The sequence below is a fragment of the Tachypleus tridentatus genome, chromosome 1 (assembly GCF_004210375.1).
Source record: "Tachypleus tridentatus isolate NWPU-2018 chromosome 1, ASM421037v1, whole genome shotgun sequence".
NCBI lineage: Eukaryota > Metazoa > Arthropoda > Merostomata > Xiphosura > Limulidae > Tachypleus > Tachypleus tridentatus.
In genome coordinates this window covers 87,192,487-87,207,139 of record NC_134825.1, presented here as the reverse complement: position 1 = coordinate 87,207,139, position 14,653 = coordinate 87,192,487, and the positions used below count along the sequence as shown (strand labels likewise).

Here is a 14,653-nt window from a genome sequence, read left to right as displayed (position 1 = left end):
TTGGGGGTAAATAAGTTAAATAAACTTCTTTTGTAAGAGCATTTGGACCACCGTTATGGTAGAAGGCACTAATTGGTAGCTCAGTAAATAAATTATAGTAGTATGAATGGGCCCATGTCTTATGTAACAAATATAAGAATGTATTAAATAAATAAAGAAATTTTACTAAAACCTTCTAATAACTATTTTCACTTGTGAATAAGGTTATTTAATAACTTGGCACTACTTTATGTGGATGTGCACCTTACCTCACATATAGGCTTGTTTGTTATAACAAACTATTGTGATTATTCAGAGATTTGGATTTGCTGTTTTTAACACAATCCTTCCTTTTGATTTTCCCATCAGTGTGGATTCCTGTATGTGATGAGGGTAGCTTCCAGGGAAAGGTTCTGTTCTTTCAGTTTACCTTCTCTGGTATCTAAACATCTACCCTTGTGTTTGCCATATGTGGTGACTTGTGAAGGGGAGGAGAGGATCCAAACCTAATGTATCACTTTGGCCTTAAATTCATGTAGGCAGGCAGTCTTGAATTAGCCCCCAAAGATTCAGTCAGCTGGTCCACTTGGGTTAGGGTCAATCAAGTACCAGTGTTGGATGTTATTAACAGGTGTTGTGGACATTGTATCTGATGCTGGTGTTTGAGTATAGTGCTTACAAAGTCCTGGCATTGTTGCATTGCCCTTGTTTGTCATTGTAATGCATCCTCTCGTAGGGTTCCATGGTGGGTGGTGTCAGTGGGCACTGAAAAATTCTTTTTTTATTATGGATCCTCCAAATACATATTTAAATAAAATAGTAAAAAAACAGACCATAAGTAAAGAATCATGTATTGAAGATTTTGAGCAGCAATCTTCAACATCTGTAACACCTTTACCTCATTTTGCTATACTACATTCTCTTTCAGACAAACCTTTAGGACAAATGTCTCACTTTTTTTCTTCAGAAGGGTCTAGAGGGACTTGTTGGCTCTCCAAAGTCAGTCATAAAGCTTTGCTTTGGTGACATGTTGGTGAAAACATCTACATCTCAACACAGTGAACTCCTCTTACATTCAAAACCTATTGAGGTTACACCTCATCCTACTTTGAATTCATCACAAGGAGTTATTGTTGAGAGGGAGTTGAACATCCCCAATTTAGAGATTCTCCCTGGTTTCTGCAGTGAGGTGTATCTCCACTCACAAAGATTGAATTACGATGCTGACCAGTGTCCTCATTCTGATATTTTTATATCACCATGCCCACCTGCCACCATCAAGGCAGGTTATCTTAATTGCAGGATATGGTCATACATTCCAAACCCTCTCTGATGTTTCCAGTGTCAGTGGTTCAGTTGCTCAAAAACATCATGTCGTGGTCCCTTGATGTGTACTTTTGCGATGGCAAGGACCATGATGACTATGAGTCTAAAACGGACCCTCGTTGCATCAACTGCAATGGCTCTCATCCATCCTACTTTCATTCTTGCCCTTTTTGGAATAAAAAGAGGTGCACTGTTTGAAGATGATTCAAAATACCACTTACCCCGAGGTTCGAAAGTTGCTGTCCACCACTTCATCAGAGTCATGTGCTGCTGCACTTTGTTCCACTGCTACAGTTGAAGTGCAGACAGATCTCTCTGTGCCTTCAAAAGAATTATTCTCAAACCATATTAAAAGCCTTTTGACCTCTATGGTTAAAAAAATTGATGAATCAATGTCAACACCCATCTCTTTCCATAACATTCATTCCAGCAAACCCCAAGATCCACTTCCTTTGGTTCCAGGTGCAGGTATTTCCTCGGGTACATCTTCTCCTTCCACCCCAAGATTCAAAATGATCACTCGTTCATACCCTCAGTCACTGAAATCCTTTTCTAACAACAAAGACCTGCCCAATTGACCCAGGGAAGGAGCCATGGAGGTTGACAGACATCCCTCAAATAAGGAAAAAAGATGGGGTCATAAGCAGAAGGGCTCTCCACCTAATTCGCCTACACATAAATAAAAATGTCCACCTTGATACAGTGGATTTCTCGAGGTTTATGTTCTAATCTGGATGACATTAAAGCACTAATTGCTTCCTACCATCCTGTATGTCTTTCCTTGCAGGAAACGTTTCTGAAACTTGCCAATATAGTCACCTTTTGGCAATTTTCTTTGTATACAAATGACAGGCTGTGTGTGATGGACAAGTGCATGGAGGGGTGGTGCTGTTGGTTGACCAGCATGTACCCACCCTGTCTTTGCCACTCAACACACCCTCGGAGGCTATACGTAGTCATCCATGTTTCCTTTGGTCATACCATCACTGTTTGTTCTCTCTACCTATCATGTGGAGAGACATATGATCAATCAAACTTTGATGCTCTCATTGAACAGTTGCCATCTCCCTTTTTAATCCTGGGGGACTCTAATGGACATAATCCCCTCTGGGGAAGTGCTGACTTTGTAATATATGCTTTATAAATAGGCCAATCCAGGACTGCACAATCTATGAACAGCAAGGGTTAAGCAGCAGGGAATAGCTGTCCATACCTACCATTCCTTGATTAAATAAAACTGCATAGTCTGCTTTTAAAAATAGGATATCATGATCACCCATTGTAATATCTCGGGTATTGCAGTTCAAGCACACACACTAGTGTTCTTTTCCCCCTGTTATTCCAGTGGAGACCTTACGGCTTTTAAGCCACTGATGTTTTAACCATGAACGTGTCCAATTAGATGGGTTCAACATAGATGATTATACCATTCATTTCAGAATAAGGTGGTGGTGTTATGCTGGTGTAAAAGGTGTTAAAAGACACATACAACAGAGTGAGATGTCTCATTACTGATCAGTTTTCCATTAAGTGTTCTCACCTTACCCTTACAGGCTGGTTTCGAGGTGAACCAATCAATATAAATCCTCATACAGGATTCTTATTGCCTATTTTTTTCCCACAATTCACTCTGTAGTGTATGCTCCTTGATCAAAACCTTTCTGTTTTCAATGATGGTTCTTAAACTTATTTTCATGCACCTGCTCAGTCCTTTACTGCTATTGATCTCTCAATTTGCTCCCCTTCACTATTTTCCTACTTTTCATAGAGGGTTGGCAATAACCCATGAGGGAGTGATCATTTTCTTATACATTTGAGAGAGACTGGTCATGGTCAATGCCATCTGACCCATATGCCCTGTTGGAAGCTGGATCAAGCCAACTGGCCCTCTTTCACTGCTCTCGCAGAACTTGATCTTGCTCAATGTATTCCTAAAATCACGACACATTTTCCACAATATTCTTGTCCGTAGTGGAATCCTATCTGCCACATGACATGGAAGGTTCAAAAATGGGCCTGGACTACTTTTCATTGGTATCACACATTTTTGAACCACATTGTTTTCCAGCATGTCCATGCACATGCTCAGTGGTTAAGACATCAAAGCCAGAAGGAATCTTGGATTAACTTCACAACCACCAGTTCCGAAGTCATGTGGGACAAGATTCAAAAGATCAGTGGGTAATATAATTCTGGCCCTTTCGTGATCTTGCTCTCTGATGGCCAGGAAGTAGCTGACACCCAGAGCATTGCTGATACTCTAGGTGAAAGCTTTTGCTGGCTATTTATATTTAGCACTTCTGCTTCTTCTTCCACCCTCTTAATCATTAAGACTCGGGCAGAGGGATTACTTCTTTCCTTTTGAGCTGATTGTCTCTATAACTATAATTTCCCCTTTACACTGGTGGAACTCAAACTACCCTTCATAGGTCTGGCAGTATATCGGTTAGACTTGATGATGTACATTATGAGATGCTGCATCATTTATCTCCTGCTTCTCTTGCTATTCTTCTGATTATTTTAAACTGGATCTGGCTATTGTCCTACCTTTCTCTAAGCCTGGGAAGGATCCTCAGATTATTTTAAACTACGGTCTAATTGCTTTGATGAGCTGTCTCCGTAAGACCTTAGAGAGGATGGATAATGCTCATCTTATTTGGTTAATTGAATCAAACAACCTCCTGTCACCCACCCAATGTGAGTTCTGATGACAGTTCTGCACAAATGGTCATGTGATTCAACTTGAAACGTCAATCAGGGAAACCTTTCTCAAACGACATCTTGTATCAATATTCTTTGATATTGAGAAGGCCTATGATACTGCATGGAGGTATGGTATTTTGCAAGACCTCCATTTTATATAGGTTACATGAGTATTTACCCATTTACCTGGTAAAATAGTATGGTAGGGTCTTTTTTTTTGTAGTTGTCATCTGTCATTTAGGATTGTTAACTTTCTGTTGGTTTTGGGTTTCATGTTACCAGTTAACAATTCTATGGCTCAGGTAAGCTCATCTAGCAGTTATGATCTTGGCTTTATTTCCTGCATGTTCTTTTTTGAAAATTTCATGCATGGCTCTCATAACATATCATTTGTGTTAAGTCAATCTGACAGTTCCCTGTACTACATAGATGTGACAAAGGTTATTAGAGAGTTTCAGTCTGCACCAAGTAGTAAGTAATTATTTCTTGAGAAGTATAAGATAATCATTGGTAGAGGATATTGTTATTCACCTGGGGTGTAGCTTAATAGTGTTGTTTTTTAAAGGTGGTTCTAGTTACTAAAGAAACTGTTGAATGTAAATAAATTAAATAACAAACTTAAACACTTGCTAAAGTTTGCCATAGATACAGTAAAATAGCCACTAACATTCAGTGTTAGAAGTGAAGGAAATATACAATGTATAATGGAATAGATACTGGGTAGAAGGGAAAGAAGAGTAGAATATTCTAAGAAAAAAAGTACTACTACAAATAAATAATGTACAATGAGAAAATACTGTTGTACTTTAAAAATTTGTATGAAACTAGAGGTATTAGTACTTGTACTTCATTACTAAGTAAGTTTGGCATGGTACAGTTGCCATTTAATCTAGCTTAGTTTGCACAAGTTTTGTCATAAATCTTGTTTGAAGAAATTTATCAGAATCCAACGAATGAATTAATCATAAAGAATACATTCTTTGATAAAATTCTTGCTAGTTTAGTGCTCTAAGTTTGTAATGATTGGATATTTTAAATGCATATCACGAGAGACATTTTATTTGAGATAAAAAATCTGCCAGTCTTTAATGTAAACTTTTCTATATTATAATGAAACTTTGTAGGAAGTAGAAAACAGTGTCAACTGTCATATATTAAATAATAGCTTAGTGTAGGAAGTTATAAATTGAATATATGTATTTATTGTTTTTGTGACTTTTATATTTTTGTCTGTTTTGCCTTCATCAGATTTAATTTTTTTTCAACCCTTTTACTTGAATGGTTACAGTCATACACCCTGCATGCCACAATTAACAAGCATGATTTTTAAACACTGTTTTCTGATAAGGAAAAGAAAAAACAAAGGTCTCTCCTGAGATCTCCTTTAAATAGCTGGAGAAGGAAGAAGGGTTCAGCAGTGAATGCAACTGATGCTGGTTATTCCAAAACAGATTGTATCTTAAAAAACGCAAGAAGGCTGAATTAATAAAAATGTAAATCTTGTGTTGGAAAATTAGATATAGCAACCTCAGAGAATCCAATTCACTAAAATTTAAATTCAGTTTTATTCATCATCCATATTTAGATTAACTAACGATCTTAGAAAGCAAGAAAAACTGAAGTGAAATATAGGTCTAGTGTTGTTCATTATTTATATTTGGGTAGCCTGGGTATCTTGGAAGGCAGGAGAAATTTATGTTACTAAGATGTATCTCTATTACTGTTGGTCATTGATATTCCAATAATACGAGTATCTTGGAAAGAAGAAAAAGTCAGTTGAATGAAATATGATCCAGCATTGTTGGTCAGGAGAAAATTATCTTAGAATAAGGAAAATTTAAAGTTATATAAAGATAACAATTGCTACAGTTATTAGATTGTAGTTATGAATGTTGTAAGAACTATGAAAGAGTCAGAAAAAACATTTATGGCTTTAATGTATCAAGTAGATATAAGAGTATTTTTAAGAAAAACAATTTACTGTATAATTCTAGTGAATTGGTAATGTAATCTGTTGTTGTGCATCACAAGTGACAAAGCTTTTAATTATTCTTATTGAAATGAATGTATATTTATCACTCGTATATCCTGGTATCGGTTTTTGTCAATGAATATGTGTGTGTTTCAAACTCTAGTTTAATATTTATGCTAGATATTATCAGAATTAGGCTGCAAGTGTATAATGCTGAGCAAGTTTTTTTGTTATAGGTCTGTTAAGGAAAGTGTTCAGCTAGTCATATGCTGTTTGTCGGGCTAAGACTATACACATTAAACAGTGTAGTTATTATTGGTTTTTAGTTATAACCAGTACAGTAGATATTGGAGAAAATACTGTTTGTGTGTGTGTGTGTGTGTGATTGTAACAGGAAAATAAAACAATTCACAATGAGTTGTTTACTAAAGGATTTTCAGTTAATCATAAAAGAAGTGATCCCGTAAGAAACATTACAGTAGACTTAGTATGATATTCACATAAAAGGCATTGTCCATTTGAAGATATTATTAATTTTATTTAATCAGTACATTTTTCATAAAAAAATCATGGTTTTAATTTGGGAGGAACCAGTTATTATATTCCATATTGAAACTTATGTTTTATGTTAACATATTCCATATTGAAACTTGTGTTTTTCTAAGAAGCTTCTGTATTTGAAAATTTGTGCTTTGTCATTGAATTCAAATTGTAGTAAGGAAAACATAAACTAGAAGAAAAGACACTGATTGCTTATAAAGACCAAAAACACTTCATAATGGTTAGTAATGTAGATTAAAATATCATGTTATATCAAGACATCATAAACTTTATGATACTGGCTACTAGGTAACTCACGTTATTCAAGTCTGCTGTCTTTGGCTTCTGTGAAAAAGTAAAATTCCATTACAAGTACTCTTCTAACAGACTTTAGACAAACAAGAAGTAGTAGCATAAATAATGTATTGCATTGTCCTGTTCATTCATGCTTATGTACTGGCTTAGACCTGGAATATATTGTTTAGGTCAACACCATTTTTGATTCATCAGTGAATAGGAAGAGCAAACTTGGACAAAATACAAAAAATGTTTGTTAGTAAAAAACCATTTATGTGCTAACCAATATTTGTTGGTTTTTTCTATAGACTATAATTAAAGTGTTTAAACTTTCAATTTAAATAATCTTGATATGCTTATGTAAAAATACATATACATTCAAAATGTTTTTTTATATGCTTCATTGTTTATATTTTAATGGTCTGTTGCTAGTTTAAGTACTTAAAACAGTTAACTTATTTTTTCATTTCTCATAACAATAATATATCAATGTCAGGCACAGTTTGAGTAAACACTGGTCCTTTTTTCTCTGCTTATAATGACAGGAACTAGAAAATTACTTCCATGGAGACCAATCTATTGATCTTGCAATAGGTGGAGCTGAAATTGCTGGTGATTACACAAAGAAGAAACATGTCTTTAGGCTGGAGTATGAAAAATGAAAATAGTAGTCGATCCACTTGTTTTTATAACATTATACAGTAGAATTGTACATCATATATAAATTATATACATGAACCTTGTTTGATTGCTGCTCAAATAGGTAGCTTTTTCATAAAAACATTTGGAATTTTTCTTTCCATGTACATACATATATACAGAATATATAATAACTATCACACTCAAGATAATTCTTTTTCACATATGTTATTGCTTATGTTATGTTTTCGTATACCTATTAACATTCAAAATTTCTCAGTGATGTCGAGAAAACCCACTTGTAGAGAAATATATATGCAAAAACGGCTCGTTTAGGTTGAGAAAATATTTTACATAGAAGAGCGAACAACGTTTCGACCTTCTTCGGTCATCGTCAGGTTCACAAAGAAAGAGGTAACTGACCGGAAGCTGACCACATGTTTGAAAGGGGTTGTGCAACTGAGTGTCGGAACGTAGAGGGCGGTGTTAGATGTTTGAATATATAATTTTATTTACTTTATTATATTAATATAGGTATAAAGGCGTTCCCTTATATTGGTTTATTTTGGGTTTAAGTTGTTGTATAAGTAAGGCTTCTTTAATTTTGCGTTTGTTTATGTTCGTTTCTTTATTTAGTATTTGAGTGTTTTCTATGGTTATGTTGTTTATTTGACTTGCAGTGTTCGAAAACGTGTGAAGGTAACTTTTTATGTTCTTTGAATCTGGTTTCCATTTTTCTACTTGTTTCTCCAATATAGAAGTCGTGGCAGTTATCACATTGTATTTTATAAATAATGTTGGTGTGGTGTTTGTCAGTGTAGTTTTTACATAGTATAGACCTCAGTTTTGTGCCTGGTTTTTGAATAAATTTGGTATTAACTGGAATGTAATATTTTGTTACTAGTTTTTGCCAAATGTTGGTTATTTGTCTGCTGATGGCAGGAATATATTGAATACAGCAGTATATGGTTTCGTGATTTTTTTATTCATGAGATATATTTACTTTTGTTGGTTGATTTTGCTTTCTGTCTAGGTGTGTGCGTATAATGTTTTCTACGGTTTGTGGAGGAAACTTATTGATGTTGATGAAGTATTGTTTTATTTTGTCTAATTCATCGTTAATTTTATCTGGTGAGCATAGTCTTATGGCTGTGTTTATTTGGTTTCTTAGTATGTTGAGTTTTTGTTTTGTTTCATGTGCTGAGTCCAAAGGAATGTATAGTCCAGTATGGGTGATTTTTCGGTGGATTTCTGTTTTGAATTGTGTGTCGGTTTTTTGTAATTTTGAGGTTAAGAAATGATATTTGATTGCTTTCTTCCTGTTCACGTGTGAAGTTAATGTTGGGATGTATAGAGTTAATGTGATTGAAAAAATTAAGTATGTGTTCTGTAGATGTGAATCCCGCAACCGTGTCATCTACATATCTGTACCAGTATAGTGGTGGATGTAATGCTGTGTTAATTGCTTGTGTTTCAACTTGTGTCATAAAAATATTGGCTAGAACTGGTGATACTGGGTTGCCTATGCTTAGGCCATTTGTTTGTATATAGTTTTGGTTGTTGAACATGAAGTTTGTCTTTATCGTAGTGAATTCTATGAGGGTTGCTAATTGGTTACTGGGAATTCTGTAGTTGGGTTAGGGTCTCGGATATAGCGTTCTTAGGCTATCTTGCAGAGTTCAGTGGTTGGAACTTCTGTAAAGAGGGATATAACATCGAAATTGGCCATTAAGGCTTTATGATTAAGTTGATTTAGATAAGATTTGAAATTAAAAGAGTCTTTGATGAATGAGCTGGCTGATGTTACATATTTGGAGAATGCCCATGCTATGTATTTTCCAAGATTGTCTGTTGGATTTGTGTGTATTGGTTTAAATTTGTTCGTGTCTGATTGGATGTTCTTCATTTTTTGGATGTATTCATTCGTGTTCATTATGACTACAGCGTTACCTTTATCTGCTTTTAGAATTTTTATGTTTTTGTCTTGTTTTAGGTTTTTAATGGAATTAATGTCTCTTTTTGTAAGGTTGTTTTTTAGTTTTCTGAAATTATGTTGATGGTATTGTGAGAAAATTCTTTGAAAAAAAACACATCTTAAACGATTTTTTAATATTAATTAAATTAATATAAGAAAAGAAATAAAATTATATATTCAAACATCTAACACCGCCCTCTACGTTCCGACACTCAGTTGCACAACCCCTTTCAAACATGTGGTCAGCTTCCGGTCAGTTACCTCTTTCTTTGTGAACCTGACGATGACCGAAGAAGGTCGAAACGTTGTTCGCTCTTCTACGTAAAATATTTTCCCAACCCAAACGAGCCGTTTTTGCATATATATTCAAAATTTCTAATTCTAAACTTAATATAAGTGTTTTTTGTTGTTGTGGACATGCTACAACCTACTTCTTGGTCAGGATTCACAATAACAAAAACAAGACAAAAGCTAAAAATTCTGACAACCACTAATTTTTGGCATTTTTGACTGAAAATTATAAGAGTAATACATGTAGAATAAAGAATGTTCTTGTTTCTTTGTTCCAAAAATTTATTTGAAGAAAGGAAATTAAGACAAAATATGTTTTGCAGATATTTTAAAAATGTATAAGTGAAGACTTCAGTGAAGTCTTTTCATTATTCTGAAAATAATTGTTTTGGTCTTTGCATAATTTTAACATTCTATTCTCTAATCACAATGCATTAAAATCATTCTAGAAATTGTGCCTTAATTTATTCCATTCGTCAGTTTTTATGTAAAAACGTCTACTCCAATGATGTCTTAGAAGATTTTCTAAATAATTGTCTTCCTTTCTTCCACATATATAATTATTCAAAAATATGTCTTATGAAAGTGATGATTTTGTTATTAATCACATTCTAGTATGAAGTGATGCTCCAGCACTAAACTATTACTGATAACATTAGTAATCCTTAAAATATAGCTACAAATAACTTAAAATTCAACCATTTAACAGCATCAAAGAACCCCAAACCCTTTTATATTATAGTTACTATAGTAGAACTAATATCTAATGTTGTGAAGTTCTAAGAAATGACAGTATTATTGTTCAAAATGATTTAAAAGTATGATTTTCATCTTCAAACAAGAATTTATAAGTTGTACTTAGTAAAACTTGTATTCCCAAATTTCACCAGGTATATCTAGCATCGTCATGGGGGGGGTATTATACAAGAACTGAATAAAGTGAAAAAAGTTTTACTATACAACCAATAAGAACTTGTGAACAATTTTTATCTGTCTGTTTTATTGCATGTTCTCACATTTTAAAATAACTGTGGAAATTTTCAACAATATATAATAACATACAGTTTGAAGAGTGGAACAAACTTTCCTTATTAAGTGGTATAAAAAATTTGTGTTTGTTTGAAATATGAATATTTTATCTTTAATTCTGTAGCTAAAGTCATGTATTTAAATTAAAAATTAATTAATTTATTTTTTTCAGATTATCTGGTGTAGCAGAATACTTGTTTCAGGCTAAGGATGATGTATGTGCACATAATGTTTTTTAAAACTTTGTATTCTGTGTGTTAAGAATCATTCATTTTACAAGTCTTTCTCTAAGCTTATAGGACAGTATCAGAAACTAAATATATTATAATTAGAAATTAAACTGTTTCACCAGGATTGTAATGAGAAGCTTGAGAGTATAGAACAGTAGTACAAATTTAACTTTCTTTTGTTGATCAGGGCTATACAAGTTTTACTTGTATTAATAGCAGAATTTGAACATAGGTTCTTTTCTTATATGATTGTGATTTCCAATACAGTTATTTACCCCCCCTCTCACAGTTACAGCTATTCTAACTTTGACTGCCCTCTAGTGTGCAACTGTTTACTTAACACTAGCCTTGAACTCCCACTTGCTGTATTTCAACATGCAAGATAGCATTTCACTTTGCCACCTGTGTGGCAAAAAAGCTACCCTGTAAAATGACCTATTTGGTCTTGGCTCTGATAAGATAAAAGCAACTATTTTCTTATGGTCAGTTGGTTGTACGTGCACGAGTTTTGTGACTGCTATGGAGTGGCTAAACAGTGTGCAGTTTTCTTTTCACAGTCCTCTTATACTCAGATACAACTTGCATGCAGTTGAGGAGAACAATGTCCATCTTTATTCAGGCTTTGTTACATAGAACAGTGTTTAAAGTTAAATAATTGTACCAGTGTATGAAATAAAAATGTAATAGAAATTGGAGACTAAGAACTTAAAATATAATTTGTTGTGAGAATGATGTATAATTGTTCTAGAGATATTTTAGATTTATATCTTTATATTAAAGAATTTTATTTAGATGTTGAGGTTTTTAAGTGCATAACGTCTAATCATTTCTTCCTTTTAAAATTAATCTTTAGCTATTGAACCTTTGAGCCATCCTAACTATGTATCATGCTTTGTGGATATAAAGTTGTTCAGAAAGATGAACTCTCTACTACGTAGTGATATAATTATACAAACTTGCATCAATGAAGAACGTTTTTTATGATCTATTTTTGTTCAACTTAAATCATAAATATTTTTGATGTTTTGTTCCAGTTATTAAATAAGAGGAATTAAAGGTATTTTATAGTTGGTATGGTTTGTTTTAACAGTGTGATGTTTGGTTATGTTATGCAATATAATTAATATACAGAATATAAATATGCAATGTAAAATTTGTGAAAGGCAAAATAATGATGTTAGTTTAAAATGATGGAATTCTATGTCTAAACTTTGTAAATGGAAGAAATTCAATTTTTTGTTAGAATATTTACAAGAGTTTACATACTGTTATTTACTTATCTGTATATAGCCTATGCTCTATTTTTCATGCCATAACATGTTTAGAGCAGCTTGCATTTCAATGAAAAATAGTTATTTTCTTGTTCAAAAGTACTTTTCATCGTTTGTAAAACATTACTTTTGTAACATAACAGAAACTATGATATATATAATATGATATTTTATTTGAGAAGAAGTAGAACATTTTATTTATGTAGAGGGTTGAGTACATTTATGGTAAACTTATTTTGAATATGCATGTCACATGATAATCACACCCAATACAAAATCTTGGTGCACAGAATATATCAGTTACATTTTAACATTAAAAGTTAATTGATTTTATGATGAGTATGCAAAAGCTCTTGACAACACAAAATAGTTGTACATTCAGGTCATAAAGATGTATTCCAATTAGGGATTTAGAATTTCCAAGATGTGTACTTTCCCTTGTGCTTGTTGACAATATTAAATTAAGGGATATAGGTCAGCTTGGGGTCTCCATTTGATAAAAAGTATAGGTTCATCAGTATAAGGTTTTCATTCATGTATCCCATTAAACTGTCGCATATCTGAAGCAACTGGAAGATGAAATTAGTATTCATATAATTGTATTAAAAGACATACTAATCAATTCCTGGAAACAATGCCTGAAGAGTTGTTTGATTAGACTGTAGAAATGAGCACTGTGGAACAATTTTCTCATACTAGATGGATTATGGAAAGCAGCAAGCATGTGTGGTATGCTTTTGACAGTCTTTTGATAGAGCATTTTAGAATGGAATGTTGCACGGCTGTTGCAAAACTGCATGGTCATTGGATAGAGCTTGTTCAGATATGGCAACATAACCTATGATGATGTAATGAGGCTCTAAAATCGTTTCAATATAACATAACATCATTGTATAATCTATTGAATACACATAAAATATATTTTTATTTAACTTTTCATTATGTAAAAATGTCATCATATTACATATTCATACCATATTTGTTATGGCAACTGGACTTCTTTATGCAATGATTTATTAGAACAAGTAATGGGAAGAAAATACTTATCTATTTGGTTAGGTACTATAAAAGTGTTTGTATTTTTTATATTTGATTATTTATAAGAATGGATATTGTGCTACAGGATCTGCTCTTTTTTTTGTAAAGTTTCTAGCAGGATTGGGGAATTGGCCAAACCCACTATTTTTGTGATGAAAAGAAAATTATGTTTATGCAGTTATAGCATAGCTAATTGTGACGTTTAACTACTTCAATATGATTTACATTTTTCTAATAAAGCATTAGGGCTATTTGGCTTGAAATAGTCTCATGCAATGGCTTCTAGTTGACATTGCAACAGGAAGTCCAAAGCCATGTTGCTACTGTGAAGTCTTGTATGCTAGATTCTGGATTCTTTACAGTATGGGTAAACAACAGTAAACAAAGAGCAACACAGTCAACTTGTTTTGAAATGGTATATTAAAACCAGTCAAACGTAAAGAAAAATGTTTCTTACACTGTTGGTTATTACAGTTGTATTTAGAGCTCTAGATGACGTTTCTTCTAAGTCCACACAGTCTGGTTTAATTACTTTAGAACACAACTAACTAGAATGATTATTATTCTCAGGTCTGTTATTACAATAAAGCATGTCATAATTTCACTTTAAAAATAGCCATTATATGCTGTTTATTGCGAAATTCTCGATCATGCATTCTAGGTGTAAATAATAATCCTTTGACACATTTATTTCGACAGAAGTCTAGAAAATTTCACGCAGTACTAGCTATTCTGATGCAATAATACTCAATTACATCATTTAGAGAAATTCAGGAAGTCTTGGTAACATGATGTAAGAATATAACAATCGCGAATGCATAACAACTGATCGTCAACATTTTTACAACGTACGATTCATGAACTTTTACGTAAATAAATTTGCTCTAAATGCTCACTTCTAAAAAATAAATAAATATAACACCCACTTTATATAAAATATCCAAATCATAATACATGTATTAAACTAGGGAGGAAGAGGTCTGAATAAAACTTGATTTTCCCAGATTTTGAACAGTGATCGAATACTTGTCCAGACACAGCAGTAGCATTAAGCTGAAACAGTCACGTATATTTAACAGCTACAATGATTTTGAACACAAGAAAGCTTCGTCATGTTACAGAAATAAACTATAAAGGAATTGTGGGTTTGCAATTTAAGCATTTTTTCGCAAGGAAGAAGCTGAGAAGTATAATAATCCTAAACCCGTTTGAAAATTAAGAGTCTGGCTAACGAGAATACACAGTATATGCTATATAAACTAATCTTTGGCACTTCTTATTGAATGAAACAAAGCTCCTACATGAAAGAAATTCAAGTGATATAGGAATGTTTTTTTTTGTCAGCAGAGGAAAAGGTTTGCTG

At 33.1% G+C, this 14,653-nt stretch overlaps 1 long non-coding RNA gene across 5 annotated transcripts in view; it reads left to right on the top strand.

Annotated features, from left to right (window-relative positions):
• The window catches only part of LOC143254871 (uncharacterized), a 36,133-nt gene extending 23,696 nt beyond the window's left edge, over positions 1-12,437 (top strand). For 3 of the 5 annotated variants that reach the window (XR_013030365.1, XR_013030364.1, XR_013030366.1), the window contains one exon: positions 7,363-7,994. This is a non-coding gene — a long non-coding RNA (uncharacterized LOC143254871). Of the gene's footprint in view, positions 1-7,362; positions 7,995-10,923 lie in introns of those variants that run through there. The other 2 variants (XR_013030367.1, XR_013030369.1) reach the window with 1 other exon arrangement.
• Positions 12,438-14,653: the final 2,216 nt, after the last annotated feature.